At 44.0% G+C, this 18218-nt stretch overlaps 1 protein-coding gene across 1 annotated transcript in view; it reads right to left on the bottom strand.

The window, feature by feature from the left end:
• The window catches only part of TSPAN18 (tetraspanin 18), a 117807-nt gene extending 109634 nt beyond the window's left edge, over nucleotides 1-8173 (bottom strand). Inside the window, exons 1-2 of the mRNA XM_063438583.1 lie at nucleotides 8133-8173; nucleotides 7416-7827 (exon numbers count right to left, since the gene is read on the bottom strand). The gene's annotated coding sequence lies outside the window, so the exon portion shown is untranslated. The remainder of the gene's footprint in view (nucleotides 1-7415; nucleotides 7828-8132) is intronic.
• Between the last annotated feature and the right edge of the window lie 10045 nt (nucleotides 8174-18218).

The raw sequence follows: 18218 nt of genomic DNA on the forward strand, positions 1-18218 counted from the left end.
CCCCCCCGGCCCCCACCCCTGCGCGGTGGGTGGGGGCCCTAATAAAACAATAAGGGGGGGGACCTATTGTCCTCCCCCCCTGGCCCCCACCCCTGCGCGGTGGGTGGGGGCCCTAATAAAACAATAAGGGGGGGGGACCTACTGTCCTCCCCCCCGGCCCCCACCCCTGCGCGGTGGGTGGGGGCCCTAATAAAACAATAAGGGGGGGGGACCTACTGTCCTCCCCCCGTCCCCCACCCCTGCGCGGTGGGTGGCGGCCCTAATAAAAACAATAAGGGGGGGACCTACTGTCCTCCCCCCCCGGCCCCCACCCCTGAGCGGTGGGTGGGGGCCCTAATAAAACAATAAGGGAGGGGACCTATTGTCCTCCCCCCCTGGCCCCCACCCCTGCGCGGTGGGTGGGGGCCCTAATAAAAACAATAAGGGGGGGGGGACCTACTGTCCTCCCCCCCGGCCCCCACCCCTGAGCGGTGGGTGGGGGCCCTAATAAAACAATAAGGGGGGGGACCTACTGTCCTCCCCCCCTAGCCCCCACCCCTGCGCGGTGGGTGAGGGCCCTAAATGAACCCCCCCCCCATCAAGGTGACTAGGGGTCCCAAGCCCCTAGTCACCCCCCACCCAAAACATTCTATCCCCTACCTACCCCCCTCACCCTAAAAATAGTGAGGGGGGAATAAAATAACTAACCTGTAAAAAAAAAAAAAATTAAACTTGCCATTTGACGTCTTCTCTTTTCTAAATTCTTCTTACTTCAGCCCCCCAAAAGGCCAAATAAAAATCCATAAACCCGTCGCACTTTAAAAAAAAAAAAAAAAAACGAGCGCAAACAAAAATTAATCCATCTTCACCCATGGAGGGCACGCCGCGTACTGAGCTCCGCAGGGCGGGTCAAGGCTTATAAAGCCTTGCCCCGCCCTGCAATTAGGCTTAGAACACAATGATTGGTTGGTTTAAGCCAATCAGAGTGCTCTGTGTCATTTTACACAGCGTGGGAAAATTCAAAAGAACTTTCCCACGCTGTGTAAAATGACAGATCACTGTGATTGGATGGTTTTCAAGCCATCCAATCACAGTGCTCTGTGTCATTTTACAAGCGTGGGAAAATTCCAAAGAACTTTCCCACGCTTGTAAAATGACACAGAGCACTGTGATTGGATGGATTTCAAACCATCCAATCACAGTGATCTGTGTCATTTTACACAGCGTGGGAAAGTTCTTTTGAATTTTCCCACGCTGTGTAAAATGACACAGAGCACTCTGATTGGTTTAAACCAACCAATCATTGTGTTCTAAGCCTAATTGCAGGGCGGGGCAAGGCTTTATAAGCCTTGACCCGCCCTGCGGAGCTCAGTACGCGGCGTGCCCTCCATGGGTGAAGATGGATTAATTTTTGTTTGCGCTCGTTTTTTTTTGTTGTTTTTTTTAAAGTGCGACGGGTTTATGGATTTTTATTTGGCCTTTTGGGGGGCTGAAGTAAGAAGAATTTAGAAAAAAGAAGACGTCAAATGGTAAGTTTAATTTTTTTTTTTTTACAGGTTAGTTATTTTATTCCCCCCTCACTATTTTTAGGGTGAGGGGGGTAGGTAGGGGATAGAATGTTTTGGGTGGGGGGTGACTAGGGGCTTGGGACCCCTAGTCACCTTGATGGGGGGGGGGTCATTTAGGGCCCCCACCCACCGCGCAAGGGTGGGGGCCAGGGGGGGAGGACAGTAGGTCCCCCCCCTTATTGTTTTATTAGGGCCCCCACCCACCGCTCAGGGGTGGGGGCCGGGGGGGAGGACAGTAGGTCCCCCCCCCTTATTGTTTTATTAGGGCCCCCACCCACCGCTCAGGGGTGGGGGCCGGGGGGGAGGACAGTAGGTCCCCCCCCTTATTGTTTTATTAGGGCCCCCACCCACCGCTCAGGGGTGGGGGCCGGGGGGGAGGACAGTAGGTCCCCCCCCTTATTGTTTTATTAGGGCCCCCACCCACCGCGCAGGGGTGGGGGCCAGGGGGGGAGGACAATAGGTCCCCCCCCCTTATTGTTTTATTAGGGCCCCCACCCACCGCGCAGGGGTGGGGGCCAGGGGGGGAGGACAATAGGTCCCCCCCCCCCCTTATTGTTTTATTAGGGCCCCCACCCACCGCGCAGGGGTGGGGGCCAGGGGGGGAGGACAATAGGTCCCCCCCCTTATTGTTTTTATTAGGGCCCCCACCCACCGCTCAGGGGTGGGGGCCGGGGGGGAGGACAGAAGGTCCCCCCCCCCTTATTGTTTTATTAGGGCCCCCACCCACCGCGCAGGGGTGGGGGCCGGGGGGGGGACAGTAGGTCCCCCCCTTATTACCATTTTTTTTTTTTTTTACAGTGAGCAGCCACAGGCTGCTCACTGTTTAGTGGACATGCCCCTACTCGCGGTATAGCGAGTAGGGGCATTGGGGAGATTTTAATCTCCCTTGTCCTATTATGGGGGTCATATTGACCCCCATAGAGTGAGGGGGGACCTGGGGGGCTTATGAAGTGGAGGGGAGCACTGCTCCCTGCCGCTTCTATAGTTACATATTACAAGGAGGGAGCTGCACGCCGGTAGCTCCCTCCTTGTAATAAACTGAACGAACAAACTAACACTGATACTCAGTGTTAGTTTGTTCGTCTGATTTTTTCTATTCATTCATTCGTCTGTCTGATGAATGAATGAATAGGTGAAATTCCCGTTCGCATGTCCAGGTGTTTCACTGGGCATGTGCGGGAATCTCACAGTCTGTGTAGTGTGGGCAGATGACGTGTCCCACAGGGACTTCACCTACCCACACAAAGATGGCGGCGCCCTGAATAAAGATCGGGGCAGAAGATAAAGAATTAAAAAGAGGTAATGTGGGGGGCTTAGGGGCATTTGGGGATGACTAGGGGGTCGATTGGATGTAGTGGAGGCGGGAGGGGGGTTAAAAAAAAAACGGGATTCGGCATGACAGTGCCGCTTTAATAAATTTGCTATATTAAATTTCTCTAATATAAATACATTTAAAAGAATCAAATGATGCATCCATTAGAAACAGGGATCTTGTGCTTTGCTTGTCCAATACCTTTTACATTGAACTCAATAAACATTTATTTCTAGCAAGTACCCTCAGTGTTCGTATGGTGTACTGCAAAAAATTCAGACTACATTTATCAGGCACACTGTCCTTGCGTGGCAGAGTTTGTCGGAGTCAATTTTCTTTTCTGGGATTGGATGTTATTTTTACTTAATATACATTGCCTAATGTCTGTTCTACAATCTGATATATGATCTGTTTCATTGTAAGGTCATTCATCAGTCCATCATTTATCCACAGGGAATGAAATCAGGTAAATGAGTGAAAATTAATTGAAAGAACATTCAGACATCAACTAATCAGCCAACAGATAACACACAGATGGTCAAGTGCTGATAAAAAGCTGGTGGGAAAGGATGGGCATCGAATCAAGCTCGCCAGGAGCAGCTCTTTGCAAGCCAACAGAGCTACAACGTGAATTGCTTTTTGAATCAAGCATTCGAGTTATGTTTGATTAATGTAAAAATATGAAAAATATAAGCAGTACCAACAAAGGGGAGGGCGAATAGTGTAGTAACTTCGAATATAAGTGTAAAGATAGAAATAAAGTAATGCACTTACACTTACGAGAGCTATTGAAAGCTCTTATAGATGGTGTGAGCGGTATAATCCCTACTTACAGATAAAGCTATGTTCCTTCTTTTGGTTCAAGGCCTCAGTAAGATGTGAAACAAACAACAAAGATCACTATATGGTGAAGTAGTTTTGGACTGGAGACCTCCTTACACCATAACCTTATGGCTGCAGTTATAATACACTGTGTGCAGGAGACATGGACAGGAGACCTCCTTACACCATAACCTTATAGCTGCCGTTATAATACACTGTGTGCTGGGAGACGGGGTACCTCCTTACACCATAACCTTATAGCTGCAGTCATAATACACTGTGTGCGGGGAAACAGGGGACCTCCTTAAACCATAACCTTGTAGCTGCAGTCATAATACACTGTGTGCGGGGACCTCCTTAAACCATAACCTTATAGCTGCAGTCATAATACACTGTGTGCGGGGAGACAGGGGACATCCTTAAACCATAAACTTATAGCTGCAGTTACAATACACTGTGTGCGGGTAGACAGGGGACCTCCTTACACCATAACCTTATAGCTGCAGTTATAATACACTGTGTGCGGGGAGACAGGGGACCTCCTTAAACCATAACCTTATAGCTGCAGTTATAATACACTGTGTGCGGGGAGACAGGGGACCTCCTTACACCATAACCTTATAGCTGCAGTTATAATGCACTGTATGCAGGGAGACAGGGACAGGGGACAGGGGACCTCCTTACATCATAACCTTATAGCTGCAGTTATAATACACTGTGTGCGGGGAGACAGGGGACCTCCTTACATCATAACCTTATAGCTGCAGTTATAATACAATGTGTGCGGGGAGACAGGGGACCTCCTTACACCATAACCTTATAGCTGCAGTTATAATACACTGTGTGCGGGTAGACAGGGAGCCTCCTTATACCATACTCTTTCAGGTGTACAGGATATAAGATTTATCAATTGCAAGAAGTGAATTGGATCTGTAATACTGTTACATTGATACAAAGCATTACACTGTAAATCACAGCGTTACATTGTATTGTGGATCCTGTTTTCCAGATTACAAATGTATACAATGTAATTTGTCTGTGAGTCTCCTACATGCATTTCGTAACAAAGTGTCAATTTTTGTTTGAATAGCAGTGAAGGAACTTGTACACAAAGTGTAAATCTCGTGATTATCATAACAAAAGAAATGAGCGGGCTATCAGTTGGATACTGGAATTTACACAGTCCTGGGGTTTATTGCGCAAACCAGGAATTGTAACTAACAAGAGAACTGACATTGTAAGAGAACATTGCTGAGCTCGAGAAATGGATGAGGGGTGACAAATGTACATTTGAAGTATTCTGACCTAAAACGTTTAATGCCCCTATCATGTCTCCCCCGTTCTCGCTTAATTTAATGCAGACTCTTATTGCTATAACAAGCGACACATCAATTTACAGCACGGTTCTCCAGATGTTGCTTAACTACAACTCCCATGATTCTCTGGCTATAAATTTCATTCAAGGAATCGTGCTAATGGTAGTTCAGGAACATCTGGAGGGCAGAGTTTGGAGAACGCTGAACTACAGAGATCCCTGTAGGTTTTCAAGGAAACTCCTGCTACTCTCAGCCATACTTGAGCAGTCTAGGAGTGGTGGGAGTTGGAGTAGAAGTTCATCCATTCAGCTGCAGGTTGCCCAAAGTCCTCCCCCTGACTATCATGACACTTCTTTTCTCTGTCTGTGTGTAATGTATAACTTTACCATACAAGGGTCCTAGAACATGCAGCTAGGCTACATTTCAAACAGCTTCTACCAAGGGAGTATCCGGACTATGTACACACACTGCACCTCCCAGTTAGTGCATAACATTCTGCCGGTGCACATCTGTCCAAACTTTGGGGTTACTGCCTGAACGTGGAATGATAACATTAAGACAAAAATAGCCGATTTAGTAAAGAAAATTCTTGGTTATTTTAGTCTAACGTCTTGTTTTTGAAATCATTACAATTTGGCGTTTAGTAAATAAATGTAAAGAAATGAGGTGAAAACTGAACACTCGTCTTGAACCCTCCAGTATATTTCTTTACCACCAAACACGGCCGGCGGAGACAGTTGTATTCTGGGGTTGAATAAGCAAATAACAGAAAGTGATTTTGGAACGTCTCGCTGGATTTCACAAATCTAACAAACAGGGTTATTCTCTAAACTGAAGAATCAAACTGAATTCAGAGGGAAATTCAAAATTTAAGGCCAAAGTAGTCAAACGAACCAAAAAAAAAATCTTTAAAACAGCTATGCTTTAAAATTGATTACTCTGGCCTTCATTTAACTCTTTGAATTCTCACTTTAGTAAGTAACCCTGATCTTTATTTTCCCTTTTTAGCCTAATGCTCTATTTATTAAACAATGAGGTGAGCTGGTAGTTAATGATGAAACAGTTACAAGTTAGTTTTAAAAAGTCAGTTGGGGGTGGAACAAAAATCTTCCATTCAACAGTATTGAAGAGTTTTTCCCACCTGAACTCACCAATACTTTATTACTTCTTGAAGAAACCCAGAAAGTAAAAAAAATATTTAAAAAGACCCTTTAAGCTCCATACCCACTTCAGATTACTGTGCTTATAGTGTTAAACATCAAAGAGACTGCAGCTATTCAAACACATTACACTGAAGATTATTATGCTAGCCATATATCACTACACATGGTAAGTGATAGGGCTGCAAAAAGCACCTAATGGTCAGCACATGAAAAGTGCTGCCTTGTTGGACCCATTCATGCTGCAGCAATACACTCAGTTGACTAATCAAAGAATGAGGTGATTGAATTCCATGGGAATGTTAAATACTGCAGGGGGAGCACTTTTCAGGACCTGCCCATCAGTATTTAGAAAGTGTATGCAAAGGAAACCCATGGGGGGTCTGACAACCCTACTGTAATACAGGACATTATACAATAGTTATCCCAAAGTCCTTACACTCCATTTATTTCTACCAGACTGTAATAAAGTGTACCATCTACAATTATATCCATCCTGTTATTGTACTATGAAGCTGGTGTTCCCAATAAATCAATTAGAATGAGGGTTTTTGTGTTAATAAGCATTGAGTCACCAGCTGCAACAAATAGACAGGAATCCAACATTTCTGTCTTTAACCCCTTAAGGACACATGACATGTGTGACATGTCATGATTCCCTTTTATTCCAGAAGTTTGGTCCTTAAGGGATTAAAGTCGAAATACAGCAATGCAGTGTGTGTGTTTCACTATTGGCCAACAATTTATTTAGATTGCAAGCTCCTTTGCCCAGTATTTGATGGTCTTTTTTTTCCCACCCCAGGGTAATATTATATCAGAGACTAGCTATCACACACAGAGCATTTCTGTATATTGATCACATGAGGGTCTCTCCTGCAGAACCCATTCAGTTACAATGAATCCTTGTAAGCCTAGAGATCATTTTATCTCTTTTTGAATTGACAGCTAAAGTATGTAAGAGACACTAAGGGACAGCAGTTGGTGCCACCCAGGGACAGGCTGTGGGTGGCAAGGGATGGGGGAGGTGTTTCATTGTTTGCCCTTTGCCCCCTGTGGGTCCCAGGGCAGTAAAGCCTGCTGGAGGGACTTACTGCTGAAACTCTTGAAAAGCAGAACATTCTAGTGTCAAAAAAGAGGTTCTGCAGCAACTGAGGCTCAGATTCCTACTATACAGTTAGCTTGGTGATATGGTACAGAGGCTGCGTGTTATATGGGGGTATACAATAATTACACATGGTTAGCACTGCCACTGACTCACCTTGTGTCACTTGGCAGGATTGGAGTGTGTGAGGAGACTTGTAGCCCAGGGTGAGTGAATTAATCCAGGTTTGAGTCTGTCAGTCCAGGCAAGGTGTTTATGGTTGAGTGATCCCTAGAGTTTGCTAGCCAAGACTTGAGATAAGGTAGTCCAGGTAACTTGCTATTCCAGTCTGTAGTTTGCTAGCCTGAATTCAATGTTAAGTAGTCCAGAGATGCAGCCAATACTCAGAGAGATCAAGTTGGCCCCAGATCCAGTTTGTGGGGTGCAGAGCGTTATCCCCACATGCTTGAAGCTTGTTTGATGTAAAACAGTTACTTTGCTTGATTCCTGAATCCCCGAAGCTGTCTGTTGTTACATGTGACAGAAGTTACGGTTTCTCTCAGTAAATACAGTGTCTGACAATGTGTTTCTCTCACACAGACTGCCTCTCATACAGTGCTGTCTCTCTCACACAGACTGCCTCCCATACAGTGCTGTCTCTCTCACACAGACTGCCTCCTATACAGTGCTGTCTCTCTCACACAGACTGCCTCCCATACAGTGCTGTCTCTCTCACACAGAATGCCTCCTATACAGTGCTGTCTCTCTCACACAGACTGCCTCCCATACAGTGCTGTCTCTCTCACACAGACTGCCTCCCATACAGTGCTGTCTCTCTCACACAGACTGCCTCCCATACAGTGCTGTCTCTCTCACACAGACTGCCTCCCATACAGTGCTGTCCCTCTCACAGACCGTCTCCCATACAGTGCTGTGCAGTCTGTATCTCGCTTTGCTGGTTGCCAGCTGTAGCTCTAGCAGGAGATAGGAGGGGAGGAGAAATCAGATATCTGTCCCTCCCAATGCACTGATTACATGCCTGTTACTATCCAGCCACTTACTGTGCCCCTATCTGCCACTCAGACTGTCACCGTGCCCCTCTCTGCCATCCATGCTGTTACTGTGCCCCTCTCTGCCATTCAGCCTGTCACTTTGCCCCTCTCTGCCATCCATGTGGTTACTGTTCCCCTCTCTGCCATTCAGACTGTCACTGTGCCCCTATCTGCCAGTCTGTCACTTTGCCCCTCTCTGCCATCCATGTGGTTACTGTTCCCCTCTCTGCCATCCACGTGGTTACTGTGCCCCTCTCTGCCATTCAGTCTGTCACTGTGCCCCTCCTTATCATTCAGACTGTCACTTTGCCCCTCTCTGCCATCCATGCTGTCACTGTGCCCCTCTCTGCCATTCAGTCTGTCACTTTGCCCCTCTCTGCCATCCACGTGGTTACTGTGCCCCTCTCTGCCATTCAGTCACTGTGCCCCTCTCTGCCATTCAGTCTGTCACTTTGCCCCTCTCTGCCATTCAGTCTGTCACTTTGCCCCTCTCTGCCATCCACGTGGTTACTGTGCCCCTCTTTATCATTCAGACTGTCACTGTGCCCCTCTCTGCCATTCAGTCTGTCACTTTGCCCCTCTCTGCCATCCACGTGGTTACTGTGCCCCTCTCTGCCATTCAGTCTGTCACTTTGCCCCTCTCTGCCATCCACGTGGTTACTGTGCCCCTCTCTGCCATTCAGTCTGTCACTGTGCCCCCTTTATCATTCAGATAGTCTCTGTGCCCCTCTCTGCCATTCAGTCTGTCACTCTGCCCCTCTCTGCCATTCAGTCTGTCACTCTGCCCCTCTCCGCCATTCAGACTGTCACTGTGCCCCTCTTTATCATTCAGACAGTCACTGTGCCCAGTGCCCCTCTCTGCCATTCAGTCTGTCACTCTGCCCCTCTCTGCCATTCAGTCTGTCACTTTGTCCCTCTCTGCCATCCATGTGGTTACTGTTCCCCTCTCTGCCATTCAGACTGTCACTGTGCCCCTCTTTATCATTCAGACTGTCACTTTGCCCCTCTCTGCCATCCATGTGGTTACTGTTCCCCTCTCTGCCATTCAGACTGTCACTGTGCCTCTCTCTGCCATTCAGACTGTCCCTATGCCCCTCTCTGCCATTCAGACTGTCACTGTGCCCCTCTTTATCATTCAGACTGTCACTGTGCCCCTCTCTGCCATTCAGTCTGTCACTTTGCCCCTCTCTGCCATCCACGTGGTTACTGTGCCCCTCTCTGCCATTCAGTCTGTCACTTTGCCCCTCTCTGCCATCCACGTGGTTACTGTGCCCCTCTCTGCCATTCAGTCTGTCACTGTGCCCCCTTTATCATTCAGACAGTCTCTGTGCCCCTCTCTGCCATTCAGTCTGTCACTCTGCCCCTCTCTGCCATTCAGTCTGTCACTCTGCCCCTCTCCGCCATCCATGTGGTTACTCTTCCCCTCTCTGCCATTCAGACTGTCACTGTGCCCCTCTTTATCATTCAGACAGTCACTGTGCCCAGTGCCCCTCTCTGCCATTCAGTCTGTCACTCTGCCCCTCTCTGCCATCCACGTGGTTACTGTGCCCCTCTCTGCCATTCAGTCACTGTGCCCCTCTCTGCCATTCAGTCTGTCACTTTGCCCCTCTCTGCCATTCAGTCTGTCACTTTGCCCCTCTCTGCCATCCACGTGGTTACTGTGCCCCTCTTTATCATTCAGACTGTCACTGTGCCCCTCTCTGCCATTCAGTCTGTCACTTTGTCCCTCTCTGCCATCCATGTGGTTACTGTTCCCCTCTCTGCCATTCAGACTGTCACTGTGCCCCTCTTTATCATTCAGACTGTCACTTTGCCCCTCTCTGCCATTCAGACTGTCACTGTGCCTCTCTCTGCCATTCAGACTGTCCCTATGCCCCTCTCTGCCATTCAGACTGTCACTGTGCCCCTCTTTATCATTCAGACTGTCACTGTGCCCCTCTCTGCCATTCAGTCTGTCACTTTGCCCCTCTCTGCCATCCACGTGGTTACTGTGCCCCTCTCTGCCATTCAGTCTGTCACTTTGCCCCTCTCTGCCATCCACGTGGTTACTGTGCCCCTCTCTGCCATTCAGTCTGTCACTGTGCCCCCTTTATCATTCAGACAGTCTCTGTGCCCCTCTCTGCCATTCAGTCTGTCACTCTGCCCCTCTCTGCCATTCAGTCTGTCACTCTGCCCCTCTCCGCCATCCATGTGGTTACTCTTCCCCTCTCTGCCATTCAGACTGTCACTGTGCCCCTCTTTATCATTCAGACAGTCACTGTGCCCAGTGCCCCTCTCTGCCATTCAGTCTGTCACTCTGCCCCTCTCTGCCATTCAGTCTGTCACTTTGTCCCTCTCTGCCATCCATGTGGTTACTGTTCCCCTCTCTGCCATTCAGACTGTCACTGTGCCCCTCTTTATCATTCAGACTGTCACTTTGCCCCTCTCTGCCATCCACGTGGTTACTGTTCCCCTCTCTGCCATTCAGACTGTCACTGTGCCCCTCTCTGCCATTCAGACTGTCCCTATGCCCCTCTCTGCCATTCAGACTGTCACTGTGCCCCTCTTTATCATTCAGACTGTCACTGTCCCCTCTCTGTCATTCAGACTGTCACTGTGCCCCTCTTTATCATTCAGACTGCCACTGTCCCCTCTCTGTCATTCAGACTGTCACTGTGCCCCTTTTGATCATTCAGACTGCCACTGTCCCCTCTCTGCTATTCAGTCTGTCACTATGCCCCTTTCTGCCATTAGATTAATAACTGGCCCCCTCTATGCTATTCAGACAGTTACTGTGCCCCCTTGCCCCTCTCTTTCATTTAGAATATTTTTGTGCCCATCTTTATCATATATGTAATCACTGCTCCTCTCTTTGCCATCCAGGTAATAATAGCAACTCTTTGTTGTTTAGGCAGGTACTGTGCCCCTCTCTGCCATTTAGGTAATTACTGTGTACCTCTTTGCCATTCACATGATTACAGTGCCCCTCTCTGCCATTCAAGCTGTTACTGTGCCCCTCTCAAACATTAAAATGGTTACCGTGCCCCTCTAACATTTAGCTATCTGCTATGCCCCTGTCCCCCATTTAGATATTTACAGTAACCCTGTGTCATCACTGTGCCTCTCTCTGCCATCCATTATGTCCCTGTGCCCCTCTCTGCCAACATCCATTATTCAAGCATTGTATATATATTTTCTTGAAGCAGCATGTATCCCAGTTCTGACTGGTCTGTTATACACCCAATTTATTCCTGAGAATTAATATTTTATCCTCCCATACACACCTCAGTGGACTCCTACATAGAGTGTTACATTCACTGATGTTCTCTTTTACCAGGAGGTATAATTAACAGGTAGTGTGTTGAAGGTCCAGTGTTACCATGTATTAATCCTCTAGTGTAGTGAGATTCACATCTTTCCTGATTCCCTTTTGCAGGCCCAGCGGTACCCAAATTATGGGAAACGAAAAAGAAAAAAAAATATCACAGACAAATGTCACGAAACACAAATCTTTCCCGTCTCGAGGAAAGGGCAAGTGTTCATTGTGGTCCTGTCAAACCCTCCTGCCTTTCACTTTTTATTATCCATCCATCGTTGCCATGGTTACGTTAACTTTCATGTGAATCGTGTGCCCAAAGCCTTTACTAAACACTCTCAAGGTTTTGACAAACAAGGAGATCGGAGGTGGGCAGGGCAGCCAGACCTGCAGGGAACCAGCAGAACTTAATGCAGTGCCAATAATTTACCCAGAACACCTTTACCCTGCTCACAAGGCCTACTAACTCCTTCTGTGCCAGGCGAACCCAGCGCTATTCACCAACCTGGCATTTGTGATTAACTGACAGGAAATTGTAACGATTTAGGCCTAAACAGCCGAGCGGCAAAAGGCTAACTTGGAAAAAAATTTCAAAATGTGGCTTTTTTCATATAAAATTTGCAATTGCTCGGTCATGTAGAGACATGTCCCGGATTAGGGAATAACTGGCTGTTAGTGATTCTGCTAGGGTTGTTTACTAAATTGAGAATTCAGAGTGAATTAAAAGTACATTTCAAATTTAAGGCCAGACTAGCTGAAACGAAAGCACAGCTGACTTAGAGAATGTTTCCAATTCGACTATTTTGACCTTTAAATTTGAAATTGACTTTTAATTCAGTTTGAATTCTCCCTTTAGTGAATTACTCTTTGTGGTATTTTGTATTTTTTTTTTTGTTGATTTTTTTTTTTTTTTTTTAAATTGTGATGCCTGAGATGAATGAAATATTTTGCCAAAGTTCGAAAGCGTTTTGTGTTTTAGGATGAGCCCATAATACCTTGTCAATAAGCTATAAGGAACCAAACTGGGCTTTGGTAAGTTTATTTTGCTTTTGTAAATAAAAATAGGATATTGCACAGTTTGTTCACATGGAATTGTTTTTTTTAAAATGTGTACCGTTGGTCCATTTCAACAAAGTGTTTTATAAAACCAACGTTCTATGAGAAAGTGAGTTTCCAGAGATATGTAGACCTGTGACAGTGGTCCTGTAAGGGTTTCGGCCCATTATTATTATTATTGGCATTTATATAGTGCCAACCTATTCCGTAGAGCCCTTAATGTTTTACAACACCATTTAGTTCTCCTACAATAACTACCCTTAACTAGAGGAGGAGTCCTAGGACTGACAGTGGCCAGATGGACTTGCAGAAGATATCAGCTGGCTGTGGGCACCAGAAGACCTCATGCAGAGAAACAAGACCTTCTCAACCACAGGAACACAATCTAGCGGAATATAGGAACACAGTAACATTGACCCACAGCAAAAGGTTGGTATCTGTACAATAGAGAATTAAATGGAACTCAAATTGCAAATTTCAAGCTAAAATAACCAGCTATGAAAATGTCTCCAATTTAGAAATTGTTTGTTTTAGGATATTTTGCTCTAAAAATAGTAATTCCCTTGAAAATTCTCCGCAATGTCTAGTTGAGATTTAATAACTAACCCCACAGGTGTAGCAACCCACAAGGGATCTGGATTTTTATTTTTTTTGGCTTATTAGCTACATAACTAATACTGCCACCAAGATAATTATCCATCCAAAAAGGCAATGGCAGGCTGTGCGTGCTGCGGGGGAATGAAGAAATGCACACAGACTCCGTGCACCATAACCACTTCAATATGCTATTCAAAACTCTGTAGAAGTTATGGCACTTCACATGGTGGGACTTAATACATTATCAAATTTCATGCTGATCTTGAGTGAAAAAAATGATAAACTTATTATGGTGTGTTTGAATTCAGTTGGCATTTCTGTGGCCTTATATACTATATCATGAGTGATATTTTGCCATGAAATCAGTGTCGGAATATAATTGCAGTTACTACATTTACTGGAGGTTTTGCTAGTATAGCACATTGACTTTCCTTACTTATCCGAAGGCGCCATCAAAACACTTAACAATATTATTGGTATTTATCAGAACCCTGCATAGTTGAGAAATACACTGGCAGAAGGCTGATTAAAACCGGGCTTGTGGGATTTCTGGAGAGATAAGAATTGCAATCACAGTCCTATGGAGAGGTTAATTCACAAAAATGCCATTGTGACTACATTTAATCTATGCAAATACTCACATAAAATGAGGATAGATTGTAAAACAATAGCAACTGAGAAAAAAAACACCTAGTTTGTAATTAAATGACTCATTTAACTTTGGAATCCCTTTTACCAAGTACTAATTTATTTAGGTTTTTTTTTTTTCTTTTTTATAACACATAAATTGAATTAACTAAAGAAAACTAACTCACATGCTGAGCAGAATGTATATATTTTTGGAAGTTGTAAAATTTGATTTGTTCAACATTGTTGCGAACTAGTGGCATGCAGTGACATATTACATGACACCACGGGTGGAGGCATTAAGGACAAATACCCCCATAAAATCTAGTGTAGCCTTTAAAATCATATGTGGGACTTGGATAATTATGGGTAGACTGTCCCCCATCAACATATTTTCTTTGGTTTCTGCGCCGAAGCATGACGGGTAAATTAGCATAATTTATTAACCTGTACATAAGCAGCAGTGTGCAACGGATTAACGTGACCCTTTCTTGAAACTCTGCGAATCAGGAATCCATGTATCCCCATCAGATTAAAAAATAATTGAAATGCTCACTTTAAGCAGAATAAACAATACAGCTCTTTGAAGTGGTTATGGTGAAAAGAGTGTTTAGCTGCATCTCTATGGTTAGCGTCATATTCTTTTTGAGTGGACTGAAAAAAAATAACAGGGTGGCTAATGTTCTGCCTCTCTGTTGCCAACCTGCCCATCTATGTTCAACCTTGGACAGAAATGTGGGATTCAGGGAGATCAGATTTTAATTAGAGGAGTCGTAGCAGAGTAACGGGGCTTTTGGGTTTCAGGAGAACACCAAACATCTTCATGATCACTATACAATAAACTGTAGTGGTTATAGTCTTAGAGAAGTCCTTTCCATTTTTGGCTCTTCCATATTTACAGGCTTGTTAAACCATGAACCCAAGAGCTCCAGAAATTTCTTTATTCCAGAGCCATTCTATAGCACTGCCTCATGATTTAACAAGTGACCACTTTACCTTTTAGATAATTCTGCCTCACGAAATAGAATAGCCCGGTTTGTTTGGCATTCCTCCATATAATATGAAGCCACTATAAATTATCACACAAAGGGTAATAGAGACTCATCATGATTTTATATACAGAGATCTTTTGATAAATAATTAGAAGGTTGTCTGGTTTTGTCCAAATATAAGATGGAGAGGTAGAGCTAACATCAAGTATGTTTGCTATGCGAGTGCCTCTGTACCCATAATCCTCAGTGATTTTAGCCCTCCAGACTCACGTGACATACAAGCTATGGTAATATCAAAATACGCCTGTTGCTATAATGCACCACCACTTTCAAAACATACTCACTCCCTTATGTAATTATGCAAAAATGTATAGATTATTACTAATAAAATAATACAGTCAAAGTCATTATTGTGAGCTTTATCATAGAGGTAATAATAATACATTCAAATACATATTATGGCGTTACAGAGCCATTCATAAGAGTGCCATTAGGATTAGTAGATACAAGATCATGTCATGGGTCATGTTATGGTTAGGGTTACTTAAAGGGACACTACAGTCACCAAAACAGCTTTAGCTTAATGAAGCAGTTTTGGTGTATAGATCATGCCTCTGTAGTCTCGCTGCTCAATTCTCTGCCATTTAGGAGTTAAATTAATTTTGTTTCTGTGTATGCAGCTCTAGCCACACCCCCTCCGGCTGTGACTAACACATGACAGAGCCTGCATTAAAACAAAATTATTTCATTTTTAATCAGATACAACTTACTTTGAAAGTTTTTATTTCCTGCTCTGTAATTTGAACTTTAGTCACACACAGGAGGCTGCAGGGTCTAACAAGCTATTTACAGTGCAGGAGATATGAAATTCTAAATTAAACAGAATTTGCAATAATGGAAGTATAAACATTAGATGACTCTTTACAGGAAGTGTTTATGAAGTCTGTGCTATTCACATGCAGGGAGGTGTGACTAGAGCTGTATAAACAAAGTGATTTACCTCCTAAACAACAAGGGCATGGTCTATACACCAAAACTGTTTCATTAAGCTTAAGTTGTTTTTGTGCCTATAGTGTCCCTTTAAGGTGTGAATAAATTTTGAATTTTAACATCAAACTCCATTGTTTACTGAAGTGTGGATTGTACAGAATTCAAAGTTAGTTCCAAGTTAATTTACAATTTCAAGACAAACTAGTCACTTTTAAGAAAAATGCTGATTGTAAAATGTCTGTCACCAAATTGCCCCTTGCGTCCCTTAGCCTATGTATCCTTCCCTCTATCCCTCCTCCCCCGACCACTGCACAATGTTTAGTGCCCCCTTGACTGCTGCTACTTACACTTTTTTTCAGTTGTGTCGGTTCCACCATGTTTTTTTTCACTGCACCACCATCTTAGCGTTACCAAAATGAAGGCGCTGCCCTAACAAGGACATGAAATCACATGAGTCGACACAGACACTCGATGATGTAATGCTGCTGGAAGTGACGCAATGCTGGAAGCAGGGGAGTGAGAACTTGATGACCAAATTCCAAAGTCGACAAAGGGCATCTAAAAACACAAAGATGTGGAGCTTGACTAAACTTATGTCAACCTGTAGGTTATGCAGAAGGAAAAGTAGTTCCTAATGTATAACTATAAAAATGTTAATAATAAAAAAAAAAACAGGGATGGTGCTGGGGGAAGGGAGTAGGGATAAATGGACAAAAACTTTTTTTTTTTAAAATTTTAAGAATTTTGCCCATTGTAGTCTTGGAATTTACTTTGAATTATTTACACGGTAGGAATTTTCCACGTTGGAACTATTGTCCTGTAAGCGGTTTTACGTGCCACATTATAACATTTTCCGAACTCTCGGTGGACACAAACTGGAGACAATAGGATGCGTTTGATATAATCCAGGCTTCTTTTAAGTATGTGATGTTGGAGTTTGTTCATGTCATGGATGTGATGCAAAGTCTGCAGGAAATGCCTGAGAAAGGAAACAGGAAGCCAGCAAGTAAGGGACACCCATTGTAAACCATAATAAAGTGATTTTACTCTTTTTTTCCCTTTCTTTAAATTTCTTAGCACGCAATGTTAAACACATTATATTATTTACTGTAGATATCTATACTCCCCAATAAATAACAAATTGATGACGATTTCACCAACAAGAAGATAAGACTTAAAGGGACATTATATTCATCAAAACTACTTTAGCTTAATGTAGCAGTTTTGGTGTATAGAACATGTCAATGCAGTCTCACGGCTCTATTCTATGCCATTAAGGAGTTAAATCACTTTTTACAGCCTTAGTCACACCCCCTTGCATGATACTTATCTTCCAAAACACTTCCTGTAAAGAGACATCTAATATTTAAATGTCCTTGATTGCATATTGTTTAATTTAGGGGAGAAAGAAAAAGAGAAAGAAAGCAAATTAACATCGACGTGAAATTGAGACCATTGATTTGTTTCAGGCAGGCAGTGTGAGTCACAGCAAAAGGAGGTGTGGCTATGGGTAGATAAACAGAAACAAAAATGATTTAACTCCTAAATGGCAGTGATTTGAGCAATGAGGCTGCAGAGCCATGATCTATATTCAAAAACTATTTAAATAAGCTAAAGTTGTTTTGGTGACTGTAGTGTCCCTTTAACGACCATTTGTAGGCTAAAGAGTGGACTAGGAAGTTACACATTAACTAATGGGTAATCAGAGGATGGGAAGTATCATAAGGAAAGAATGGAAATATCACCCTGTAACCTGGAATCCACATCCTGAAAGGAATGCTCATACAGGGAACCTAGAAGCTTTTAAAGGGACATACACACATGAAATTGCAGTGCAAATAATGCAGAATATACAAAATAATTTGAAATTTAATATTAACTGAACAACAGGGGGAGAATGTGGACAAAAGAAATCCTATATGGAAATCAATATTCTACTCACCGTGTTCTGTTCAACATAATTAGTAGACTGGTTCCGTTTTATTATATTTCCTGTGATCATACTAAAAACATATTAAATGGAATTATTTTATACCAGTCTCTCTCCTCATAATTACCGGTAATCTTGTTGCTTAAAGTGGTACTGTCTCTTGAGAGTCACAGATCTGCTGTGGATCAGGTGGGGAAGGCATGTTTTATGCACCTGAAGCTTCCTGGTGGCTGAGGAAGCGTTTAACAGACGTGAAACACATTCTATTTACTGAGCGCTTTTTCTTTTGTCTTTTTGTGTCCCTTTCCTGCTGTGACTGTTTGCGTTTAAGATCTTACATTTCTTATACTTTGTATGTCGGGCCTGATGTTTCAATGTTCCGGATAATAAACAGCATTTTCAGACAATCAATACATTTATTCTATTTTTGTTTGCCGTATA

This window comes from Pelobates fuscus, chromosome 12, assembly GCF_036172605.1.
Source record: "Pelobates fuscus isolate aPelFus1 chromosome 12, aPelFus1.pri, whole genome shotgun sequence".
Taxonomy (NCBI): Eukaryota; Metazoa; Chordata; class Amphibia; order Anura; family Pelobatidae; genus Pelobates; species Pelobates fuscus.